This window comes from Podarcis pityusensis, assembly GCF_964106645.2.
Source record: "Podarcis pityusensis genome assembly, chromosome: 11".
Taxonomy (NCBI): domain Eukaryota; kingdom Metazoa; phylum Chordata; class Lepidosauria; order Squamata; family Lacertidae; genus Podarcis; species Podarcis pityusensis.
The window spans coordinates 1,605,064-1,631,393 of record NC_138036.1 but is presented as its reverse complement, the minus strand read 5'-3'; the positions used below and the strand labels follow the sequence as shown (position 1 = coordinate 1,631,393).

The 26,330-nt window shown below is 49.5% G+C and overlaps 1 protein-coding gene and 1 long non-coding RNA gene across 4 annotated transcripts in view; one reads left to right on the top strand and one right to left on the bottom strand.

Moving 5' to 3' along the window:
• LOC308458838 overlaps positions 1-26,330 on the bottom strand; it is a 249,791-nt gene that overhangs the window by 110,852 nt on the left and 112,609 nt on the right. The gene's annotated exons all lie outside the window — the stretch shown is intronic.
• Positions 1-26,330, top strand: part of CNTFR (ciliary neurotrophic factor receptor) — a gene marked incomplete at its 3' end in the record, with an annotated part of 431,249 nt that overhangs the window by 325,904 nt on the left and 79,015 nt on the right. The gene's annotated exons all lie outside the window — the stretch shown is intronic.

Here is a 26,330-nt window from a genome sequence, read left to right as displayed (position 1 = left end):
ATACCCATCTCCTTCAACCATTCCTCATCAGGCTTGGTTTCCAGACCCTTGATCATCTTGGTCACCCTCCTCTGCACACATTCCAGCTTGTCAATAGGTGGGGAGACAGAGCCACGCTTTCCCCCAAGAAGAAAACTCTTAGAAATAAGCACCATCATCTGGAAGCCAGGCATCGACCCTCAGCTGCCCAACTGCAGGAGTTCACTACACACAGGGCTTGTTTTCTAGAGCAAAGGGAGTGAATGTCTCGATTGGAGGTCTGGCGCAGCCTCCCAAAATCACATCCTGCTCTGTCGAGACCCCTTTTCTTTTGATGTGGGAGGGGAGCGAAACATTTCATTGATTGCTGCAATCATATCTCACCTTTTCTCCAAAGAGCTCAAAGCGTCTTATAGCGCTCCTTCTCCCCATGTTATCCTCACAGCAACCAGCGCCTGGACAGCTCAGTTGGCTGGAATGTGGCGCTGATAATGCCAAGGTTGCAGGTTCAAGCCCCCCCATGAAACAGCCGCATATCCCTGCATTGCAGGGGGTTGGACTAGATGATCCTCAGGTGTCCCTTCCAACTCTACAATTCTGTGGTTCCACGAGGTAGGTGAGGCTGAGATCAAGTGACTGGCCCTTGGTCACACCCAACAAACTTTACGCCCAAATGAGGATTTGAACCCTGGTTTCTCAGGTCATAGCTTGGTTCTCTAACCACTGCACCACACTGCCTACCCAATTCCGGATTGCAGACGGCTGCTAAAACACCCCTCAGAACTTCACTGCTTGGCCTCTGCTGGCTGAAAACAGAAAAGATTCCTCTCCGCTTGGAAAGGGGGAGGGGGAATCTTCTGCCGTCTCCAAGATTTGCTTTTTGAAGAGCTGCTGCACATTGGGCAGCCCCTGGTCAATTTCCTCATTAGCCAGAGATCAGGAGAGCTCCCTCTCATTACTGGGAACGGCACTTGTTATTTCCTCCCCCGACTCCTTCCTTTCCATCAGGCTTTCTCCTCATTGCCTTCCTGTCTGCTGCAGACACCTTGACAATAAAAGCTGCCCTCTCCGGGTCTCTCCGCCTGTCTGCTTCCGCCAAATAAACTCTGGAGCGCAAAGGACCTCATCAGTAGGCAAAGGATGGAGGAGCCTGTATGTGCAGTACGTGGAACACTTGTAAGAACATCAGAAGAGCATGCTGGATCCGGCCCATGACCCATCTAGTCCAGCATCCCATTCTCACAGTGGCCAACCCAATGTCCTAGTGGTCTTCAGAAGCCTTGCTTCTGCTTCTGTCTAGAAAAGCAGAAGTGAAAATCTGGTCAGTTGGTCACATTTGGAAAACCCACCTTTCTCTTTTTCTCCATGTCCCTCTGGCTGAGGATGCTGTTATAAGGGAAAAAACTGCTTCTTTTTCCCTTATGGGGTATCTAAGATCACCGAAGAATGGATGCTTTTGAATTCTGGTGCTGGAGGAGACTCTTGAGAGTCCCATGGACTGCAAGAAGATCAAACCGATCCATTCTGAAGGAAACCAGCCCTGAGTGCTCACAGGAAGGACAGATCCTGAAGCTGAGGCTCCAAGACTTTGGCCACCTCATGAGAAGAGAAGACTCCCTGGAAAAGACCCTGATGTTCGGAAAGATGGAGGGCACAAGGAGAAGGGGACGACAGAGGACGAGATGGTGGGACAGTGTTCTCGAAGCTACCAGCATGAGGGAGGCAGTGGAAGACAGGAGTGCTTGGCGTGTTCTGGTCCAGGGGGTCACGAAGAGGCGGACATGACTAAACAACAACAAAGCGCCCTTATAGAGTCCTTATGTAGGTTCTCTATCAGTAGGAGAAAATAACAGAGGCCGACCAGAGAATATTGAGAAGCAAAGCAGCTCGTAAGCCTGATCTTTATTGAACTGTTGCAACAGGGTCCTCACTGACCCCACGCAGGAGGAAGGAGAGAAACCCAGAACATTGGTGTGCAAGCCGTTACATAGACTTTTGAAATTGCCCACCCTGTAGCTCAAGACCACCCCCCAAAACATCATCCATACATCACAGAAAGAGGTGGTCCCCAGCAGAAATTTGCGTGTGTTGCTTCTCTCCTGTCTGCCAGGATACCTGATAATGCCTTATCTGATTGCCTTTTCTGGGTAGCCTGGCCATTCCTTGGGAGATGGTAAATATTTAGTTCCTGAATCTCTTATGCATATTGAGAGTGTGCTCAGCTGAACAGATACTTGCCAGACTGTATCTGAAAAGGGAGGTGTAAGCAGCCCCTACAGTCCAAAGACCATTGGAAAGCTTCCCCCATTTCCTTCCTCCTTGCAGAGAAATATCTGAGGTCCATTTGGGAGAGTCAAAATGGCTTCAGGATTGCTCTCCTGTACTATTTCAGACACGTGGTTTGTGTACTTATGTGTGTGTTTGCCTTGTACATTTATGAACATTTATTTTTTATATATAAGACCTTAGAATTCCTACAACAATGCCCTTGGCGTACAAAAGGGCTTCTTCGCGATTGCCATCATCGGCAAGCGATCAGATAAGAACTAAAACCGTCCCTCCCATTAATGTGGCATGTCTAATCTCGCATCCAGTTAATATCCTCCGTGCTGGGGGCACAGCCAAGGGCTAAATCCTGGGAATTAGTTTTCGGGCAGGAAGAGCAAAGGGAAATGACGGGGGACAGGGGGCTAATTGTAACTCCGTCCCCGTATGGGAAGGCTCCATAATGCAGTGGAAGAAGAAGCCATTTGCTTGCGTGAGGCCTCAGATGGAGTCCCCGTCCTCTCCAGTTAAAAGACCTGGGAAAATAGGGCTGAGCCTTCAGAGAGACGTCGTCGTTTGGTTGGAGCTAATTTCCCAGGACAAGGTAGAGCAAAAGGCTGGCCCTGGATAAGGCAACCGCCAATGGATCTTGGCAGGTGGAGAGTGTCTTTGGACTCCTCCAGATTCCCCTTACCTGCTTGTGTGAGGCTTGCAGAGAGGTTAGAGTATATCTGTTCTTTATTGAGCTTTCATTCTGCTTTGTTGGCAGGGCGATTACAGTCATACCTCGAGTTAAATGTGCTTCAGCTTGAGCCTTTTCGGGTTGTGCTCCACGGCAACCTGGAATTAACGGAACACATTACTTCCGGGTTTCGCCACATGTGCAGATGCTCAAAATAATGTCATACACAGAAGCGGCGAATCACGACCCGCGCAGATGCAGGTCTCGTTCTACTCAGGATGCAAATGGGGCTCCGGAACGGATCCCGTTTGCAGCCAGAGGTACCACTGTATATGAAAATGAGCCATTGTCCTCCACGCCTCCCAATTTTCCCGCAGGTGTTTGCTAGGCTTCCCATTTGTCATTGGTTCATAGAGTTGGAAAGGTTTGCAGAAGGGGTGAGCAAAACGATCAAGGGGGTGGCAGGACTACCCTATGAGGAAAGGTTGCAGCATTTGGGACTTTTGCATTTGCTTCTGAATGTCAGTTGCTGGAACCCACAGGAGGGGAGAGGGCCCTCGTGTTCAAATCCTGCTTGCTCGTTTCCCACAGGCACCTGGTTGGCCTCTATGACGACAGGATGATGCTCTAGAGACAGGTGATTGGCTTGATCCAGTTGGCTCTTTTTAGGTCCTTGTGGTTTACCTGGTTCGGGGACAGACCATCTACCTTGCAGAATTTGCACTGGCAAGGGATACTTTTTAAAACATTTTTTATTTTATTTTATTTTATTTTATTTTATTTTATTTCCCATTCTTTATAATGCCACTTTCATCCAGTGATCTCGAATAACTTACAAAAAAATATCATTCAGTCGGAAATCTAACAATAACATGCATCAGAATCATCCTCCTGTTACTTATACATAACAGTATATACTTTTGTCCCTACTCATTTATCCTTTCCCCCCTCCTCCCTCCCCTTTAACCCCTCCCCCCAAAACTTGTTCTCTCTTCAAATCTTTAATCATGTGCACAGATTATTCATTCTAGTTGCTTGGGTCGGCTTCCCCTCGTGCTATCCAATTCCTATATCTTCTCCATTTATTCAAAATCTTTTGACATTTGTTTTCCCATGTATCTTCCGTCATGACCTGTTCAAATATATCAGATTGTATATATTCAAAAACATAATCATTCCATTTTTCCATTGTCCATTTATCCTTTTCTTTCCATCCTGATGCAATAACAAGCATACCAGCTAAGATCATAATTTTATACCAATCTCTGGCAAGGGATACTTGACTCAGGCCATTGAGAAGGTCTTCGGACCTCAACTGCCGCAGAAAAAGAGAGGATCCTGCAGTGAACTCTGGTGCCATTTGTTGTTGTTTGCTTCCGGGCAGCCTTTTTGTTGAGCATTCATCCGGATTTCTTTGTAGGGAGGTCAGAGGAAGTGTCGCCCCACACTTCCCACCACGTTATCCTGTCATTTGCCTTTTCTCTTTGCAGGGAAGTGGGTTTCTTGTGCAAGACTTATGCCAAGTCAGCCTCAGTGCCGTGGTTGGACTAGGGCTTGGGAGAGACCTGGGTTCAAATCCTCTCCCCCGGCCACCGGGTGAACTTAGGCCAGTCGTTGCCTCTCAACTGAGCTTACCTCACAGGGCTGTTGTGAGGTTGAAACAAGGGAATAACTGACACCTTGAGCTCCTTGGAGAAAAAGGTGGGATATAAACACAGCAAATAAGTAACAAAATAAAATTAAATAACAGAGAAACGGCCTGATTTAATTCCATTCTTAGCTACCACTCCTAATATAAACTGTCCAAATTCCTTTTCATTCTTTCTCACTTTACAATATTACATGTGCTCACTCACTGCAATTCCTAAACTTCTTTGAATGTTCTGCAACACCAAATAACAACTTGTTTTTGCTTCCTTTTATTTTACTGGGTTTCTGTCGCTAAATTATTGGCCTTTATCTGCCTCCACATCCCACGACTTCCTAACTAATTCTATCTTGCTTGGGCTCACGTTTCTAAAGCAATATGGATTCTCTCTGCTTCTAATCTGAAACATTGACTTGATTTCGATCTTGCACTCCTATTCCAGCAGCGCACAGCTCTGCTATCCTGCCCCGCTGGTTGGGGAAGGGAAGCGGCACCTTCTGGCCCAATTCTGCTGATGCATTGGCCAAATTTAGCAACCTGGAGGACGTTTGGTCACAGGAGAAGCTGCAGTTGGGCACGTGCAGAGTGCCTTTCGTTCCTTCACTGCAGATGCACCTAAGAGACAGGAGCAAACAATCCTGTTGGTGAACTCTCCTTCATTGGAGGTTTTAAAAGAGAAGGTCTTCTATCAGGGATTCTTTAGCTGCGATTGCAAGGGGTTAGACTAGATGACCCTCAGGGGTCCCTTCCAACTCTGCAATTCTATCATTCTGTTCCTCACTAGGCTTGACATGTTTTCCCCCTGTTAAAGGTAAAGGGACCCCTGACCAGTCGTGACCGACCCTGGGGCTGCGGCACTCATCTCACTTTACTGGCCAAGGGAGCTTCCGGGTCATGTGGCCAGCATGACTAAGCCGCTTCTGGCGAACCAGAGCAGCGCACGGAAATGCCGTTTACCTTCCCGCCGGAGCGGTACCTATTTATCTACTTGCACTTTGACGTGCTAGGTTGGCAGGAGCAGGGACTGAGCAACGGGAGCTCACCCCATCACGGGGATTCGAACTGCCGACCTTCTGATCGGCAAGTCCTAGGCTCTGTGGTTTAACCCACAGCGCCACCCGTGTCCCTCCCTTTTCCTTAGGCTGTCCCTATTTTCATCGGGGAAATGTTGGAGGGTATGAAGTCATGTAACGCCCAAGCCAAGTAGTTTAGTAACTATACAACCTTTAGAAGTCATCTGAAAGCAGACCTTTATAGGGACGTTTCTTAATGTTTAATGTTTTATTATGATTTTATATATGTTGAAAGCTGCCAAGATTGACCGGGGCAAGCACAGTTAGATGGGCAAGGTATAAATAATAAAATGGTTGTTGTTGTTGAATAGGACATCTCAATTTTCACGGGAGGAATGTTGGAGGGTATGCACCTGGTGGTTTCAGAATGGGGGTGGTGGTGCAGTGATGTCATGGACTGGTTGGACACTGAGGGATTGGGGGGGCTACAAGCTGGTGAACCCCCAAGGGAAGAAGACTCGGAGCGCAGGGATTTGGGGTGAGACGGTGATGAGTGGCCAGAGGAAGAAGAGGGTAGGTGGCGCTTGGGATCTCTTCCAGTTCTATGATCCCATTACCATCTTTCGGGAACTTCCTTGTTTGGGCCCCAGCTAACAAGATGGGAGCGGCTCTCCCCTAGGCACTGCAGCCCCCTCCATCCCACTAGCAGCCCCCACCCCTGGAAGGAAGGATTCTGCCCCCCCCCCCCGAGTGCAGAGGCTGGCTGCCCCCTGCGAATGCCTCTTTACGACTATTCCGCAGCCCTGGCACAGCCCAGGAGGACGGCAAGCCCAGGCTGCACTCTGCCTAATAACCGCCTCAAATGGCTCCTAATTGACAGATAAAAACGTTGCTAACTCTGTTTCTGGGGGGATAATAGATGGCTGGGAGCAGCCGCGCCGTATGCAAGGCAGCCCTGATCAATTATTTCGACGCTGAAAATCCATAATCCGCTGACGTGCCATCAGAACAGTGGCATGTTCTGGCCGGCTGTTTGTTAGAAAGTTACTTGAATCACTCGGGCAGGCCGGCGCCGTGAGCTTCCTGGGAACCGTAGTTTCTGCGGCAGCTCTGATCAAGCCCAGCCTTTAATTTGCAGCATTTGCCTCGCTGGGAGCCTGACTGCTGTCCTCTGGGAATCTTGCTCCTCAACCTTAGAAGCATGGGGTGCGGCTCCAGGTACCTGCTGAAGAGGGTAAGGCACTCTGCATTTGCTCAGGGGTGTCAGGGGTGCATGCAGGGGCCAGGCCCTGTGACCAGTAAGGCTTCGCAGGACTGGGGCCTTCCTAAGTTTGTTCTAAAGAGGCAATGCATGGCCTCACAGGCGAGGCCGATTGGTAACTCACAGCACCTGGTGGCAAGAGCCGGGAAGGGATATAAGGTCAGCATTTCCCTTCGGCTCTTGGCCACAGCAACACGTTTCCTGCCTTGCTGCGTTTGGCTTCTTGATTCCTGATCCTTGAACCTCGGCTTCGTGACTCCTTGCTTCTTGATCCTCGGACCCTTCACTTCATGACTCCTTGCTTCCCGACCCTCGGACCCCTGGCTTCGTGACTCCTTGCTCCTCAACCCTCAGACCCTTGACTTCGTGACTCCTTTCTTCCCGACCCTCGGACCCTTGACTTCATGATGCCCTGCTTCCCGACCCTTGGACCCCTGGCTTCTGGACTCTCGTTCCTGCTCCCACCCCGCCATCTTGCCCCCGGTCCTGATGTCCCCTGCCGGGACTTTGATCGCCCGTGAACCAGACTGTGACAAGGGGGTCCTTTAAGAGACGGTGCATGGAGGGAGGCAGGCTGGCGCTGCAGAGGATGGATGACTAAGAGCCCTAATGCTATCTGCTTCCAAGCCCACCCCACGGTGCTCACCCTGGCGTTTAAAGCCTGGAATGACTTGAGCCCCAAATCACAGCAAAAGTCCCTCCTAACCTAGATGTCAGGCAGGATGATACAGTCTGCAGGGGCAGAGACTCTTCTTGGAGGCGTAAGGGCCAATGGCTGGTGAGAGAAATGCCACCTTCTTGGCAGTGGCCCCCAAACTGAGCCATGTGGTTTCCGTTTTTTCAGATGGTGGGGAGAGCAAATCGAGCTGGCCCAGGGTGCCTCCATAGTCGCCAGGTAAAGGTAAAGGGACCCCTGACCCTGGGGTCCAGTCGTGGTCGACTCTGGGGATGCGGCGCTCATCTCGCTTTACTGGCCGAGGGAGCCGGCATACAGCTTCCGGGTCATGTGGTCAGCAGGACTAAGCCACTTCTGGCGAACCAGAGCAGTGCACGGAAATGCCGTTTACCTTTCCACCAGAGCAATACCTATTTATCTACTTGCACTTTGACATGCTTTCAAACTGCTAGGTTGGCAGGAGCAGGAACCGAGCAACGGGAGCTCACCCCGTCGTGGGGATTTGAACCGCCAACCTTCTGATCGGCAAGTCCTAGGCTCTGTGGTTTAACCTAGTGCCACCCGCGTCCCTAGTCGCCAGTGTCACTGTAAATGTTGTTTTGGTGGTGGTGAAGCTCCACGTTGTCTGTCCATCCCGTTTCAAATTTGACACAGTTGCCTTGGCAGCCCAATATTGGCTGGCAAAGTGACACTGAGGCTTAAACTTTCCTTGGAAGCCTGGAGGCTCTCTCCGTATTATTGTGTCTGCAAAAAGAGCTCCCAGTCTCCCTTCTGCAGGCATGGCAAGAGCCCATCGCACGTCGCTCAGGAGTGGAGGGCAAAATGTATCACACTCATGAAATGCCCTCCTCAGTCTCATGGGCAGATAATTCTGTTCATTCATCCAGGAAGAGCAGTTGCCTCTCTGGCAACATTTGATTTGATGCGATCTGATCCTTGTTGTCTTTTGGCCTTCCTTGATCTTTGATGACCTTCTAAACGTTGCACTTCTGTTTGATGTGGCGCATGAAATTGTGCAAATAATCAGCCGCCTTTAGATCGAGGGGCTCGTGGGTGTTGGTTAAGTCCAGAGAATGACCTTGTGCATGTCAGTTTTATTCCAACGCATCTCATCCTCTGTGCTGAATGAACCATGTGGGACTGTGAAGAAGGGTGAACGTGTGAAGCTGCCTTCTGGTTTGGGCCATTGGTCCATCTTCCCTGGTCCTGAATGGTGATGACTCTCAGATGTCTCAGTTTGAGGTCATAGAATCATGGAATTGTGGAGTTGGATGGGACACTGAGGATCATCTCCTCCAGACATCCCCAAACTCGGACCTCCAGATGTTTTGGGACTACAACTCCCATCATCCCTAGCTAACAGGACCAGTGGTCAGGGATGATGGGAATTGTAGTCCCAAAACATCTGGAGGGCCGAGTTTGGGGGTTCCTGATCTAGTCCAACCCCTGCAATGCAGGAATATTCAGGTGCCGTGTATGGGGATCTAACCTGAAACCTTGGAGTTATCAACACCACGCTCTTACCCAGGGGTCAGCAACCTTTTTCAGCCATGGACCGGTCCACCATCCCCCAGACCATGTGGTGGGCTGAACTATATTGGGGGGGGGGATGAATGAATTCCTATGCCCCACAAATAACCCAGAGTTGCATTTTAAATAAAAGCACACATTCTGCTCATGTAAAAACACGCTGATTCTTGGACCGTCCGTGGGCCAGATTTAGAAGGCGATTGGGCCGCATCTGGCCCCCAGGCCTTAGGTTGCCTACCTCTGCTCTAACCGACTGAGCTATTCAGGCTCTCCTTCTCAGCCCTACTATTTAAAACGCTTCCCTAACTGGAAATGAGACCAGTCTCTCCTCCAAGGAAAGCGTGTGTTCTACCACTGGGTTACAACCCAAAATGGTACCCCTTCCGGAGGAGAACACCCAGGCTTCCCTTTGAAGACCAAGGCAGGATGTGTGTGGAGCATTAAAGCCGTCCATCATTTTTAAGGAAGACTTTAGTCGATGAATCTTTTGCCTTACGAGAGCCTGCGAAGAGCCAGCTAGAGCGTTGTAGCCTCCAGCTGTGAAAGCGCATTAACTTGTCGTGCATTAATCAATTAAATATATCTGCATTTTGACAAAATCTCAAGATAAGCACCTTTTCAAGGAACTGAAGGGTATGTGGGATGACTTACAATTGGACAAATCAAATCCTGTGGTCCGTGTTTTGTGCCAGGAACTGCCCTTGTGGTGTGGGCCAGGTGTTTTTGGAGGGCCTCTCCCAACACCACTGACCATTCAGATCAGGCTGAATTCAAATTGAAAGCCAGGCGGAATAGCTCTGTCTTACAGGCCCGATGGAAGGAGGTTAAATCCTGAATGACCCTAGTCTCATGGGACAGAGCATTCCACCAGGTCAGAGCCATCACTGAGAAGTCTGACTTCCTTAGGGCCCGGGACCTCTAAACTAGGATTATTCATGGACCTTAAGGTCCTTTGCAGGGCAGACCAGGAGAGGCGGTCCTGTAGATACGAGGGCCCTAAGCCACAGAGGGCTTTAAAGGTCCAGCACCTTGAACCTGACCCTATACTCCACCGGGAGCCAGTGCAACTGGTAAAGCACTGGGTGAATATGCTCCCATGGCAGGGACCCCGTGAGGAGCCTCACTGCAGCATTCTGCATCCGCTGGAGTTTCTGGGACAGTTTCAAGGGCAGCCCCGCGTAGAGCGAATTACAGTAGTCAAGCCTGGAGGTGACCATTGCATGGATCACTGTGGCCAGGGTGGAGCGGGAAAGGTAAGGGACCAACTGCTTCTGAGGAGCACTTGCTGAAAACCATAGGCAGGGAGAGTTTCCCCAGCCACTCTGGACGGCTTCCAATCGAGTGTTAAAAATAATATAGCATTAAATATTAAAAACTTCCCTCAACAGGGCTGCCTTTAGATGTCTTTTAAAGATAGGATAGCTGCTTATTTCCTTCACATCTAAAGGGAGGGTGTTCCACAGGGCGGGCGCCACCACCGAGAAGGCCCTCTGTCTGGTTCCCTGTAACCTCACTTCTCGCAATGAGGGAACCGCCAGAAGGCCCTTGGCGCTGGACCTCAGTGTCCAGGCTGAACGAAGGGGGTGGAGACGCGCCTTCAGGTATACTGGACCGAGGCCGTTTAGGGATTTAAAGGTCAGCACCAACACTTTGAATTGTGCTCGGAAACTTACTGGGAGCCAATGTAGGTCTTTTAGGACGGGTGTTATATGGTCCCGGCGGCCACTCCAAGTCACCAGTCTAGCTGCTGCATTCTGGATTAATTGCAGTTTCCAGGTCACCTTCAAAGGTAGCCCCACGTAGAGCGCATTGCGATAGTCCAAGCGAGAGATAACCAGAGCATGCACCACTCTGGCCAGACAGTCTGCAGGCAGGGAGGGTCTCATCCTGCGTACCAGATGGAGCTGGTAGACAGCCGCCCTGGACACAGAATTAACCTGCACCTCCATGGACAGCTGTGAGTCCAAAATGACTCCCAGGCTGCACACCTGGTCCTTCAGGGGCATAGTTACCCCATTCAGGACCAGGGAATCCTCCACACCCGCCCGCCCCCTGTCCCCCAAAAACAGTACTTCTGTCTTGTCAGGATTCAACCTCAATCTGTTAGCCGCCATCCATTCTTCAACCGCCTCCAGGCACTCACACAGGACCTTCACCACCTTCACTGGTTCTGATTTAAAGGAGAGGTAGAGCTGGGTGTCATCTGCATACTGATGAACACCCAGCCCAAACCCCCTGATGATCTCTCCCAGCGGCTTGATATAGATATTAAAAAGCATGGTGGAGAGGACAGAACCATGTGCTCGGATCCTGCCTGCTGAGTTTCCCACGGGGGCATCTGGTTGGCTGCTGTGAGAATAGGATCCTGGACTGCAGCCCCCCTCCCTTTGGTCTGATCCAGCCGCCGGCTCTTCCTGTTTTCTTATGAGCAGCAAAGGACCCTCTGCGTTTTCACAAGAAAGGCAAAAGTCCTTGCCGATGATTTCCTGCCTGATCAAAACTGAACAGAGCAGACTCTCCATTAATATTTGAGATACTCCCGTGCGTTTGCCTGAATTTGCCAACGCTTTTACAGGGAAACACAGATGGTTTGGAATCAACAGAGCCTGGTGGGCGGCTGGATGCCAGCGGCTGGCTCTGCCAGGTTCAGACCAGCCCAGGCAGCGGAGGTAACACTTCCTGGCAGGTGGTAGCCCATTTCTCTCACACACACACCTGCCAGGTGGCTTCTCTGAGGACACAGACAGGAGCTGCTAATTCATCAGAGGCAGGTGCAAAGTGGAAGAAGCTGACACCTGGATCTCGTCCCTCGCTGGGCATCCCTGGCAGAGCCTCATCCTGTGTGTTTGCTTCAGACCTAATTCTTCCAAAGGCATCAGATTACAGTCAGCTTCGATAGTGAAGGGTGACTGTTTACCCAGGGAAACAAGCTGTGTTTTCTTCCGCTGCAACAAAAAAACCTGACAGCTTTTCTCCCTGACCTTGTTCCAAGCGTCACTCATTTGTCAACAGCCGCTCTACATATTTGCTTCTTCAGATAACCAGAGCAAAGGGGGGCTGTTTTCTTTTGAGGGCTTCTCCAGAACATTTTTAAGGGAGCTAACAGATTGAGGTTGAATCCTGACAAGACAGAAGTACTGTTTTTGGGGGACGGGGGGTGGGCAGTTGTGGAGGACTCCCTGGTCCTGAATGGAGTCACTGTGCCCCTGAAGGACCAAGTGTGCGGCCTGGGAGTCATTTTGGACTCACAGCTGTCCATGGAGGCACAGGTCAATTGTGTCCAGGGCGGCTGTCTACCAGCTCCACCTGGTACGCAGGATGAGACCCTAACCTGCCCGCAGACTGTCTCGCCAGAGTGTTGCATGCTCTAGTTATCTCCTGCTTGGACTACCTCAATGCGTTCTACGTGGGGCTACCTTTGAAGGTGACCCGGAAACTACAACTAATCCAGAATGCGGCAGCTAGACTGGTGACTGGGAGCAGCCTACGAGACCACATAACACCGATCTTGAAAGACCTATACTGGCTCCCAGTACGTTTCCGAGCACAATTCAAAGTGTTGGTGCTGACCTTTAAAGCCCTAAACGGCCTCGGTCCTGTATACCTGAAGGAGCGTCTCCACCCCCATCATCCAGCCTGGACACTGAGATCCAGCTCCGAGGGCCTTCGGGCGGTTCCCTCGCTGCAAGAAGCCAAATTACAGGGAACCAGACAGAGGGCCTTCTCGGTGGTGGCACCCACCATGTGGAACGTCCTCCCTTCTGATGTGAAGGAAATAAACAGCTATCTTATCTTTAGAAGACATCTGAAGGCAGCCCTGTTTAGGGAAGCTTTTAATATTTAATGCTGTATTGTTTTTAACACTTGATTGGGAGCCGCCCAGTGTGGCTGGGGAAACTCAGCCAGATGGGTGGGGTATAAATAATAAATTAAGGTAAAGGTAAAGGGACCCCTGACTGTTAGGTCCAGTCGGGGACGACTCTGGGGTTGCCGCGCTCATCTCACTTTATTGGCCGGGGAGCCGACGTACAGCTTCCAGGTCATGTGGCCAGCATGACTAAGCCGCTTCTGGCGAAGCAGATCAGCGCACAGAAATGCCGTTTAGCTTCCCGCCGGAGTGGTACCTATTTATCTACTTGCACTTTGACATGCTTTCGAACTGCTAGGTGGGCAGGAGCAGGGACCGAGCAACGGGAGCTCACCCCATCGCAGGGATTCGAACCGCCGACCTTCTGATCAGCAATTCCTAGGCTCTGTGGTTTAACCCACAGCACCACCTGCGTCCCTCTAAATAATAAATTATATTGTTATTATTATTATTAGGGAGTTCTCTTCCAAGTTTTTATTTTATTTTATTTTTGAGTGGAGTTTGAATTAGTTTCTCCCTCTCCTCAGTATCTATAGGGAGCTCTGGCATCCACAGAGAACATCTATCAGGGAATCCATATCGGGCATCCGACCTGGCCAGGGACTTTGGGTTTGGAATGCAACTGACCAATTTGCACCAAGGAAAAAGCCATGTCAAATTTCAAAAGCTTTCCAGCTTTCCCCAAGATCCAGAAATCTTGAATTTAGGGGCTCTTACTCAAGCTGCCTCTTATCTTCTAGACTTGATGGAAGGTCTGTGCCACAGGCCATCTTTTGCCAACCAGCTGCTTTGGCCTCTCTCGCATCTGCCCCTGCCAGCAAAGCAGACCTTGACCACCTACCACCTCCCTTTCCTAAATGCTTCTGCCTTGACATAACCATGGTCTGAGCAAGAGCTCTCCTTGGGTCTCCTCTTGCTCATTGAAGTCGCTTGTCTTCCTCATTTGTTCCTATCCTACAGATGACTCTGATAGACCACATAGCAGAGCTTGGGGGAGCTGCTGCAGTCTCCCAAGGCCTAAGCGATAGATAGAGAGAGAGAGAGAGTGTGAGAGAGAGATAGGTAGACAAACAGACAGAGTGCTTTTTTTCGGGGGGGGGCTGCGATTACTCCACCCAGAGCACACACCGCCAAGCGCAACACTCTGTGAGTGGACGTGGGAAAAGCAGAGGCAAAGGCCAGTGTGCCGGACATCCGTTCTCACAGCATACTCCTAAACATTTTGTGAATCTAAGTTTGGCCTCATTGAAGGACAGTATTTCAATATGAGTAGGAAAATTAGAGCACCCCTAAAAAAATTTTTTTAGAAAAAAAGCACTGGAGAGAGAGAGAGAGAGAGATGATGATAGATAGATAGATGATAGAGATTTAGGTTTCCATTTAAAATGTTCCGTGTATATATAAAGAGCAACAAAGTACGACCACCTGTCATGCATGCTTTAGTTGAGATTTCTGCGTCACAGGGGGTTGGATTAGATGAGGCTTGGTGGTCCCTTCCGACTCTATAATTCTATGAATCTCTGATTCTGTGGCTTGTGCCCCATCTGCACCATACATTTAAAGAACTATGGCACCCCTTTAAACTGGCAATCCTTCTCCTAGAAAAACGTGGGGACTGTAGTTTTTTTTTTAAAAAAAGGTGCTTGTTTGGAGTTGTTAGGCGACACAGAGCTACAATTCCTAGAGTGGTTTAACGGTCGGCCCCTTTTCCCAAGTGCTGGATGGGGCCAAAGTCCACCTGGCCCAGCAACCAATTCCCAGCAGAGGCCAACTGGATGGGCGCCAGGGGGGGGGGCGTGAAGGCAGTCACCCTTGCTTTGCTGTTACTATTGCTAGTTTGTATAGATAAAGGTAAAGGGACCCCTGACCATTAGGTCCAGTCGTGGCCGACTCTGGGGTTGCGACGCTCATCTCGCTTTATTGGCCGAGGGAGCCGGCGTACAGCTTCCGGGTCATGTGGCCAGCATGACTAAGCCGCTTCTGGCGAACTAGAGCAGCGCACAGAAACGCCGTTTACCTTCCCGCCGGAGCGGTACCTATTGATCTACTTGCACTTTGACGTGCTTTCAAACTGCTAGGTTGGCAGGAGCAGGGAACGAGCAACGGGAGCTCACCCCTCCTTGGGGATTCGAACCTCCGACTTTCTGATCGGCAAGTCCTAGGCTCTGTGGTTTAACCCGCAGCGCCACCCGCGTCCCTTGGCTTGTACAGGTAGACTGCCACTGAGCTATGAAGCCCCAGGCAGTCTTCACGGCTAAGAGCAGCTGATGTTTGAGACCCCTCCCAAATGACTCTCTCGGGAAGAGACCTCCGACTAAGTTCTTCTGCTTGCATTATGTGTTGGGGTTTGGGTGCCCCCCCCGCTCAATGTCTTTGCTTGCGGGGATATATTGTTGGAGTTCCTTTTAATACCACGTACGTGATATGGAACAGCAGAGACCACTCTGGCTGCGGCCAACACATTATAAATCTTGGGGAAAACATGCGAGGAGAGAAGTAGGGGGGTTGTCTGGGGAAGGGACCCCTCTCTCAGAGAACAGGGGAAAAAACCCTGCAAAGGAAATGAAGACGGGAATCCGAGTCTTTGCGGCTCAGCAGGATCCAACCCGTGGCTTTTTATTTATTTTAATATTTTTGCTTTTTGAATAAGAAAAGCCGGGAAACGTTGCTTGCGAGGAATGGTTGTGGGGCGTCTGTGCAGTGGCCGTAAAAAGCGGATAGGAAAAAGTGGGCTGGGGGTGTGGGGTGGAGAGAGGCGTCGCTGAGAGGCTGCAGAAGTCACGTCCAGTCATAAATCAAGGAGAGGGGATCCGTCCCCTCGAACAGACCCCCAAACATCTGCTCAGGATGCAGGGAAACGAGAGGAAACGTGTTGGTGTGTGAGGGGAGTGGGGTTCGAGGTGACTGGTGACCCATCAGCCAGGATGAGCCAACCCACCAGACGCCACCATGTGCATCTGATGCGCTGAGAAGGAAATGTGCATTTATCCAGCTTTGCTGAATGACCCCTGTCTCCCTGTTGCTGCTCAGTCAAGCTGGGCAAGGGAGCGGAGCAGGAACCCCAAAGACTCAGATGGGGAGAAACTTGCTTTAAATAAATAAATAGGCCAGATTGCATCTCAGTCTTTACCTATGGACCCAATCATGCCCCTTTTATCACTGTTTGATGGTTCAGAAACGGAGGTTTCTAATAAAGAGCTACTTTGGTTTCTGTATGCAGCAGCCAGCTTTGTTGCAGCCAAACGCAGGAGACATGCAATACTTTTGTTCGCTCCAGACCAGAGGTAGGCAACCTAAGGCCCGGGGGCCGGATGCGGCCCAATCGCCTTCTCAATCCGGCCCATGGATGGTCTGGGAATCAGCATGTTTTTACATGAGTAGAATGTGTGCTTTTATTTAAAATGCAACTCTGGGTTATTTGTGGGGCCTGCCTGGTGTTTTTACATGAGTAGAATGTGTGCTTTTATTTAAAATGCATCTTTGGGTTAACTGTGGAGCATTCATTCATTCCCCCCCCCAAAAAAAAAATAGTCTGACACCCCCCCCCCCCACACACACACAAGGTCTGAGGGACAGTGGACCAGCCCACGGCTGAAAAAGTTTGCTGACTCCTTCTCCAGACCATTGCTCTGGTGGAAAAGTTAGCAAGAGAGATACCCAAATGCTACACCATCCAAAAATGAAGGACACCTTTTCTTAAAAGTTTGGCATCCCATTTGTTGAAGGCATTTAAGTAACATGATTTTCAGCAGCCCTCTCCTTGTGAATTCCTTTGGGAAAACATTCCTGGATAATTTGCTTGTGAAGGGCCATTGTCTGGGACTGTAGGGCTGTTTTGGGAGCACGACCTGATTCCTTCCTCTCTTCCTTCCTTCCTTCCTTTTCTTCTCCTTTCTTGCTTCCGTCTTTCCCGTTTTCCTTTATTGTCGCTATTATTGCTTTTTTGTGTATTAGAAAGTGAGAATGAAAACGATTACCAAAAAGGAAAAGGAAACCTTTTCACGGAGGCAAGGAGTTCACTGGTCACTTATGCCCAGTTTTTGACCCCTTTCCAGGCCAAAGAACCCATAATTCCCAGATATTCTTGCCAGATCTGAGCAGCCGCAGCATGGTAAGGCGCCCTACTCCGCAGGGTCATTTTTTCTCACTTCTCAGACACCTTTCCTTGGTGTTCCAGGCCTGGATTTCGCTTTCTGATAGCTGCCAGCAGCCTGTTGCTTGCTCTTCTCGTTGCAGTTCCTAATGAAAGGTCTCTTAAAAGTTACGGTTCCTATATTACGCTTAACAAGACTGAACTTGGGTTTAACTACAAAAAAACAACAACTTTGTAGTTAAACCCTATGTTCTGGACCTGATGCCAACAACGCAGGAGCTTTTCCAGTTTCCATGAAGCATCACTGGTAAGCCGCACTGGGCCACTGGTGGAAAAAATCTTTTGCACCAATCCCGGGAGCACAGAGCGTTTTTACAAAACAATTCTTTCTCGCTTGATCTGGAGGGCTACTGCTACGGAATATCCTTGCTTCACGCTCTCCTCGCTGTGAAGTTGATCGGCGTTGCCTTAAGCTAAATTCAGACATCACACCAAGCCATAGCAAAGGAAGCTTGACTGTCGTTTGGTGGGATGTCTGAATTGACAGGCTGTGATTTGGGGTGAGCCGAGAAACCAGAATCGATGGGTGCATAGAGTTATAGCTTTGCAAGGCATGGTTTGTGCTATTGTTTGGCACGATGTCTGAAGGGACAGATTTTAGGTGCTGGCAACGCTCTGAGCTGGTGGGAAAGGAAAGCAGGAGCAATGGTCAGAGCCATCTCTTTCCCCTTCATCTCAGCTTTGCATGTGTTCATTCACAAGCCCATCCCAGTCTGGTTCTATTTCAATCTCCAAATTCACACACATCATTTTAATCTTGTACATATTTTCCCACAAAATATGTATTGTTGTACACATTTCATCCTAAAATATGCTTTACAACAAAATCCTTTACAACAAAAGCCTAACCTTCTAGGGGTCAGATCAAAACAGCCAAGGCTGCAAAGCCCTTGGCAAATTATTTAAATTGCAATAACTATTTATTATATTTATTTATTTTAAAGCCTGTGTCCTGCCCCTCTACTAATCAAGGGCGTGCTTGGGGCAGCTTAGAGTCAAAACAAGATTAAAATTTAAAATATATGAACTTGAATCAATATTAATAGACGTGACTAATGATACGAATAGAAATGATAAATCGTAGCTTTATTGGGCTTGCCAGAATCAGATGTTGCCAGAGTGCTTAAGTCAGCTGTCTGAAGGCTCAGTTGCGAGACTGGCATGTGAGCCGTGGATTTATTTATTATTGCTATTATTTATTTAAGCTTTAGACAAGTTGGCAGATTCCCTCGATTTGCCACCTGATCATTTGCAACGCGGGCAAACAACTGCCACGGCCTTTCCAAGATTCTGCTGCCAGATTGGCTCAGAATGCAAGTATGGCAAGCATTTCCCTTGCATATCAACATTCCCCACCCTTTGCATAGAATCACAGAATTGTAGAGTTGGAAGGGACCTTCTCAGTTAATGAATTCCTAATTGATGGCCACCCATGAGGAGATTTCACCCCTCCCATATCCAAGAATCTGCTGATGAGTCTGCTGATTCTCCAGAGAGGAGGGGCAGTTTTCTGCTCTCTACTTATTCTGCTCCAGCACCACATCAGTCAGTCAGTCAGTGTGTCGGAGAGAGAGAGACTGAGTGTTAGAGATTGTGTGTATAGATAAGGTTGCTGCTAAGAGCAGCTGCAGACACTCAATGCAGCTCAGCTTTTTCATTTAGCTCTGTATATAGTTGTGTATTATAGTTGTAGATAGAATAAAGAAGATATTCTACAGAGCTGCTCTCCGGGTCGTTTATGCTCTGCTATACTCTGCTGTGCGACGACTGTCTTCTTGTGGGAGTGAATCCGGTGCTCACAACACTAAGCTGTGAGTCCACAGCACTTTGACCTGTTCCTGTGCAGAAGGTGGTCTCTGGAAGTGCTACCCAGCTCGCCTAGCCCAGTCGGGGCTGAAGTGGATGAGTCCAGTTGGTGGCACTGGCTCAAGGGCGATGCTGACAACCCAGCCTCTGCTTAAAAATCTCCAAGGAAGGAGAGTCCACCACCTTCCGTGGGAGTCCACTCCACTATTGAACAGCTCTTACCACCAGAAAGCTATTCGTGATGTTGTCTTGTAATTCGAATCCACTGGTTTGGGTCCTTCCCCCTTTGTTGTTGTTGGTTGTTGTTGTTTCGTTGTGTCCGACTCTTCTTGACCCCCTGGACCAGAGCACGCCAGGCCCTCCTGTCTTCCACTGCCTCCCGCAGTTTGGTCAAACTCATGCTGGTAGCTTCGAGAACACTGTCCAACCATCTCGTCCTCTGTCGTCCCCTTCTCCTTGTGCCCCCTATCTTTCCCAACATCAGGGTCTTTTCCAGGGAGTCTTCTCTTCTCATGAGGTGGCCAAAGTCTTGGAGCCTCAGCTTCAGGATCTGTCCTTCCTGTGAGCACTCAGGGCTGATTTCCTTCAGAATGGAGAGGTTTGATCTTCTTGCAGTCCATGGGACTCTCAAGAGTCTCCTCCAGCACCAGAATTCAAAAGCATCAATTCTTCGGCGATCAGCCTTCTTTGTCCAGCTTTGTTGTTGTTTAGTCGTGTCCAACTCTTCATGACCCCCTGGACCAGAGCACGGCAGGCACTCCTGTCTTCCACTGCCTCCCACAGTTCCTCCTGCCAACCTAGCAGTTCGAAAGCACATCAAAGTTCAAGTAGATAAATAGGTACCACTGTGGCGGGAAGGTAAAGCGAGATGAGCGCCACAGCCCCATAGTCGCCTTTGACTGGACTTAACCGTCCAGGGGTCCTTTACCTTATGTCATGTCACCGTTTACAGTCATACCTCGGGATAAATATGCTTCAGGATAAGTATTTTCGGGTTGCGCTCCGCAGCGACCCAGAAGTAATGGAGCGCGTTACTTCCGGGTTTCGCCACTTGAGGTACCACTGTACTTGCCTTTTCTCTACTCTGAAGAGTCCCAAACGCTGCAAGCTTTCCTTTAGAGGAGTCCCTGCACCAGCCCCTTGATCATTTCACGTGCTCTTTTTTTAAGCTTTCCCAACTCCACAGGATCCGTTTTTCAGTGAGATAACCAGAACTGTATTTCAAACGCATTCACAGTCTAGGTTTGCATCATGGCCTTAAGATACAGACAGCTTCATTCTCGACTCATTCCCTGATGATCCCAGCATGGAATTAGCCTTTTTCACAGCTGCCACAGCTGAGTTGATGTCTTTGTTGAGGTATTCCCTGTGACCCCCAAGGTCTCGCTCTTGGTCATTCGCCACGGGTTCAAACCCCCTGAACATATACGTGAAATTATGATTAATATCACCTTGATAATTATTCTCTTCTGCCATATGGCACTGTAGTGCGATTCAAAAAAAAAAACATTCCAGCAGTAGGAAGCCTTTTCCAGACATGCATAAAGGAAAAAAAATCCCACAAAGTCTTAAGACAAGATGGTTAGGAAGCCAAGCCTGATGAGGAATGGTTGAAGGAGCTGGGTATTTTTAGCCTGGAAAAGAGGAGACTGAGAGGAGATATGAGTCATCTTCAAATATCTGAAGGGCTGTCACATGGAAGAGGGAGAAAACTTGTTCCATGTGGGTCAGACTTGAACCCATGGCTTCAAGTTGCTAAAAAGGAGATTCTGACTAACATACCGAAAAACTTTCTGGTATTAAGAGCTGTTCAAAAGTGGAACAGATCCCCTCAGGAGATTGTGGGCTCTCCTTCCTTGGAGGTTTTTAAGCAGAGGTTGGGTGGCCATCTGTCAGGGATGCTTTAGATGAAATTCCTGCACTGCAGGGGGGTTGGACTAGGTGACCGCTGGGGTTCCTTCCAACTCTGCAATTCTGAGAGTCTATGATTATCTGTTGCTCTCCTCGTGAATCCTCTCCCAGGTCCAAGGCCGCACCATGTTTTCCAGAAGGTCAGATCTTTGCATTCAACCTGGGTATTTTCTGCTTCATAACAACACAGTGGAAACTGACAAACCTTTTCTGTTGTGGGCGCAGCAGGGGCGGGGAGTGATTATTTGCTTACTTATTTATGGCCCGCTTTTCCTCCAAGGAGATCATACATGGTTTGCCCCATCACAATAACCCTGTGAGGTGGGCTAGGCTGAGAGACAGGGACTGGCCCAAAGTTTGATGCATTACTTTATTTTAATATTGTGTTGGAAGCTGCCCAGAGTGGCTGGGGAAACCCAGCCAGATGGGCAGGGTATAAATAAATTATTATTATTATTATTATTATTATTATTATTAGTCACCCAGTGAGCTTCATGGCTGAGCAGGGATTCAAACTCTGGTCTCTCCCAAGTCCTAGTCTGGCACTCCAACCAGCACGCCATGGCATCTCCTGAAAGCCCAGATATGGTACATACAGCGTGGTTTTGCCCCCGCCTGCAATTCAAGGACTTGCCCTTCCTCTGCCCCACTGTGAATAGTTTGCAGTGAATGTGGAAACAGGGCGATGGGGAGATGTGATATCTTTGGCTCTCTCTTCTCCCCCGCTGCCAATCTCTGCCCTCCCCACTGCCTCCTAGTAATTTCCTGTGAAATCCTTCAGAGAGTGCAGAGAAATCCTTTTGAGCCCCTGATAATACTCCCTACTAAACCTTGCCTGGCTTTTCGTCTCCCCTCAGCGTGAAGCCTCGTTTGGAGCTTGCTGAAGTCTCAGCCAACGCCTCACAGAGTCAAAGGGGGAGCCGTGGAGAAGAGAGGGAGATGCTTCGCCCTGGGGTGGGCAATGGGGGGGGGGAGCTGCCTTTGCTGCTTCTGCTTTTGGAGGCTCTTTGCCGCAAAGCCTCGCCTCGGACATGGACCTGTTTGCTGCCTCTGGGCTCCCCAAGTGGAACCCCGGGGTTCTCTGAGCATGTTAAGAGTTGGCTGTAAGTCATTAAAGTAGGGGGAAAGTCATTTAAATTGAAAGCCTATGCAGATGATCTGGTAATAACATTTGAAGATCCAAAAAATTCTCTTCCGACAGTGTTAGAAAGAATTCAGGTGTTTGGGCAAGTTGTTGAGTTGTTTAGTGGTGTCCGCCTCTTCGTGACCCCCTGGACCAGAGCACGCCAGGCACTCCTGTCTTCCACTGCCTCCCGCAGCTTGGTCAAACGCATGCTGGTAGCTTCGAGAACACTGTCCCACCATCTCGTCCTCTGTCGTCCCCTTCTCCTTGCGCCCTCCATCTTTCCCAGCATCAGGGTCTTTTCCAGGGAGTCTTCTCTTCTCATGAGGTGGCCAAAGTATTGGAGCCTCAGCTTCAGGATCTGTCCTTCCAGTGAGCACTCAGGGCTGGTTTCCTTCAGAATGGATCGGTTTGATCTTCTTGCAGTCCATGGGCCTCTCAAGAGTCTCCTCCAGCACCAGAATTCAAAAGCATCAATTCTTTGGCGATCAGCCTTCTTTATGGTCCAGCTCTCACTTCCATACATCACTACTGGGAAGACCATAGCTTTAACTATACAGGCCTTTGTTGGCAAAGTGATGTCTCTGTTTTTTAAGATGAACTTGTTTGGGCAAGTAGCAGGTTTTAAAATAAATAAAAATAAAACCAAGTTATTGGTAAAAAAAAATATATTAAAAGAAGTAGATAAAAGGGAAGTGGACCTGTGTGATGCCTCTGGGCTCCCCAAGCGGAACCCCAGGGTTCTCTGAGCATGTTAAGAGTTGGCTGCAAGTTATGAATGCTCGGGGGACCCCAGGATTTGCTCGGTCCCTGATAGAAACCCCACAGACTTTGGAAACAAGGCTTAGGAAACGCCTTATTCTTATTCTGCAAAACTTGCATCATTCCCCAGATTTGAGCAGCGTACTCATCTAGTCAAGCAGAGTCGGTGGGATGGCTGCAGCTTCCAGGCTGAGATTCTTCTCCTTTGAGGATAAATGCCCACCGTCCATTGCACATCTGAGTCTGAAGACATCACTGTCCTGGTTACATTTGAACATTGTTGTTGTTGTGGCTACATTTGAACATAACTGTTGCTGCTGCTGCTGCTGCTAATGTCTTTAATGTACTGTACTTTTCAGTGTATAAGACGAGATTCTTTTACGTTAAAATGGGGGGGATGGGGTCATCTTATACACGGGTAGTGTAAAAGGGGGGGCGGTGAATTGTTTCCTGCTGCGAGCAGTAGATTATCACTGTCGTTAGTGTGATTGATTGGCGGCTGTGGCAATGGCTGCTGCTGATTGGTGGCTGCTACGGCAATTGGGTGGGTGATTGGCGGCTGCTGGCAGCAAGCGGTAATACGATTGGAGGCTTATGTGTCTCGTGGAAGGCGGTGGACGACTCTTCACTGGACGTTTTTAAGCAGAGGTCGGAAGGCCTCAGGGCCGTCTTTCCCCGAGGGTGCAAGGGGTGCTGTGCACCCAGGCGCGGAATTCTGGGGGGCACCAAAATGTTTAACTACTGCATACCAGTCCCTCTCGGTCGGTGGCGGTGAAAAGCAATGGAGAGGAAGTCCCCGCCCCCCCTCCGTCACTCTGTTACTCCGTAGCGTCAAACAAAAGCAGTTTTGCCCGCTGCATCGTTGTCACAGGTGAGCGATTCTCCCCCCCCCCCCAAAAAAAGCTCAATTGAGTCCCAGCCCCCTGGCACTGGGTGGATCTTTGCACCCTGGTGGCACGTATGCTAAAGAGGGCCCTGGATGGCCTTCTGCCACAAAAGCTTTAGTTGAAATTCCTGCATTTCAGGGGGTTGGACTAGATGACCCTCAGGTCCCTTCCAGTTCTACAGTTCTTTGATTCTATGATTGGTGTGACTTTGTGGGCTGCAGGGCATTCAAGGCATGACTCTGGGCTCAGGCGTCGGACGAAAGGTTGCACATGGTTGGCAGAGCCTTTGGAGAAAGTGTGTTCTCCTTCATGAAGAGCACGTGTTGCAGTGGAGTCTTACAACACATCCCACTGTTGCTGGGCGGGTAAAGGTAGTTGGCCACCATTGCGATTGGGCTCCTCTTGTCATTGGGGAGAATTTGATGTTGCCATTTTTTGATTGATAGCCAAGAAGTTTTATATTCCCTGCGCACAGTGTTGAGCTTCCTCTTTTTGCTGCGTGCATCGGATCACCCGTCCACCCTCCCTATATTTCGGGTTGTTTGCATTGACCTTGCTATGCCTGTCATGGGGTTGTCTGCTTTTGGAGCCTGGTAGGAATTTTGTCCATTTGGCGGATTGGCTATTGCCATTTGGTTTTTGCCTACTGCGTAGCAAATCCTCACAACTTGTAAGGTTGCGGTTAGGCATTGATTTTATGAAATGGTTGGTGGAGGGGCATGGATTGGCTGTGCCTGCCCCTCCGATGCTGCTGCTGCTGCTGCAAGGGAATTCCATTAAAAGAATCCAGGGGCTCGCCATGTTTTGTCCGAACCCCTGTCAAGGGGCTAGGGCCACGCAAGAGCCCCTGGGAGCATTTGGGGAGAGGTGAGGGCACGGTTCTCAGCTCCGTCTCTCTCCCCAAAATGTTTTCCCTTTCTGACTTTCGCGGGCGTGCGAATGTCAGTCCGTCCCCGGCTGGGGACAGATAGTCGCAACCAATGCCTAAGCAACCACTGACATTTTTTGTATTTGAATAGAGTTGTGGCCAAAATTATGCCAAAAACCTTAAACAAAAAATCTGTGTGAGTTGTGTTTTATTGGGGTGGCTTGGGGACCTCGACACACAAAGAGTGCGTTAGATGCTTCCATCCTGTGCAGAGAAGGAGAAAGCGAGAATATGGTGAAGGGGGACGCCAGAGAGATGCCATTTCCTGAGGTTATTATCTTCCGGGCTAATCAGAGTCGTGTTTTCTCCTTTCCTCCCTTTTGCCTGCAAGTCACCCCAGAGAGCTGCCAAGGAAGGGGCCTGTGAGTCGGCCCACACTTAAATCACTTGACAGAGAAGGATTGGTGCGCTCACTTTGCATTAAGCAGACGAAGAGCACATGGAAGGGAGAGACCAGCGCCAGAGGAACGGCTCTCTGCATCCTGGTTCTGGGAGAGGGGAGGCTCTCAGCGTTGACCTCAGCCATATCCGTCCCCCCAAAACACCCACTTGCCGATTTGTCACATCGCACCTTGAACGCCAAAATATTTTGAACGCTGGAATTCGGAACACACATGAGGCTTTGTTTATGAATTTCCTTGCTTATCTATTTTTAAATTAAAATGCCGTTGTTTCTTTGGCAGGCCTTCAACAAAGCTTTTGGGGCTCGTACAGCCTGGAGAGTGAATCGTAGAACGGTAGAGTTGGAAGGGACCCTGAGGAACATCGAGTCCTGTGGTTCCCAACGTGGCGCACATGCCCCACAGGGGAGCAATTTGCTTTTTAAGGGGGGGTGATTCGAGGAATGAGCTATTAACAGTTCATGGCCTTTTAGGCTTCCTCCACGGGAATAGGAGTTCACTTTTTGAATACAGTCATACCTTGGGTTGAAGTTGCTTCAGGTTGAGCGCTTTCAGGTTGCGCACAGCGGCAACCCGGAAGTAATGGAACACGTTACTTCCGGGTTTCGCCGCTCGCGCATGCGCAATCAAACTGACGTCACGCGCATGCGTGGAAGTGGCAAAACGCGACCCACGCAGACGCACGGATGTGGGTTGTGTTTGCTTCAGGATGCGAACGGGGCTCCGGAACGGATCCCGTTCGTATCCAGAGGTACCACTGGATACCACAAGTATCCAGAGGTACCAAAAGAATTATATGTCACGGGGGGGGGGGGCAATTGGGATTTTATAGGTGCTTAGGTGAGGCATGGCCCCAAAAAAGATTGGGAACCATTGATCTAGTCCAACCCCCTGCAATACAGGAATATGCAGCTGTCCCTTGTGGGGATCGAACCTGTGGCCATGGTGTTATTAGCACCACACACTGACCAAGTGGCATCGGGAAAGTTGATGGGGGGAAGTTTTTTGCACTCGTAGCATTAGAATGCAGTGGGGATATCCAGATGAAGCTGAATGTTCAGGGCAGATAAAAGAAAGTCCTTCATGCAGCATATTGTTAACCTGTGGAACTCCCTCCCACAGGAGGTAGTAATTGTTTGTTTGTTTGTTTATACCCCGCCCATGTGACTGTGTTTCCCCAGCCACTCTGGGCGGCTTCCAACAGAATATTAAAATACAGCAATGAATCAAACATTAAAAGCTTCCCTAAACAGGGCTGCCTTCAGATGTCTTCTAAAAGTCTGGTAGTTGTTATTCTCTTTGACATCTGATGGGAGGGCGTTCCACAGGGAGGGCGCCACCACCGAGAAGGCCCTCTGCCTGGTTCCCTGTAACTTGGCTTCTTGCTGCAAGGGAACAGCCAGAAGGCCCTCAGAGCTGGATCTCAGTGTCCGGGTA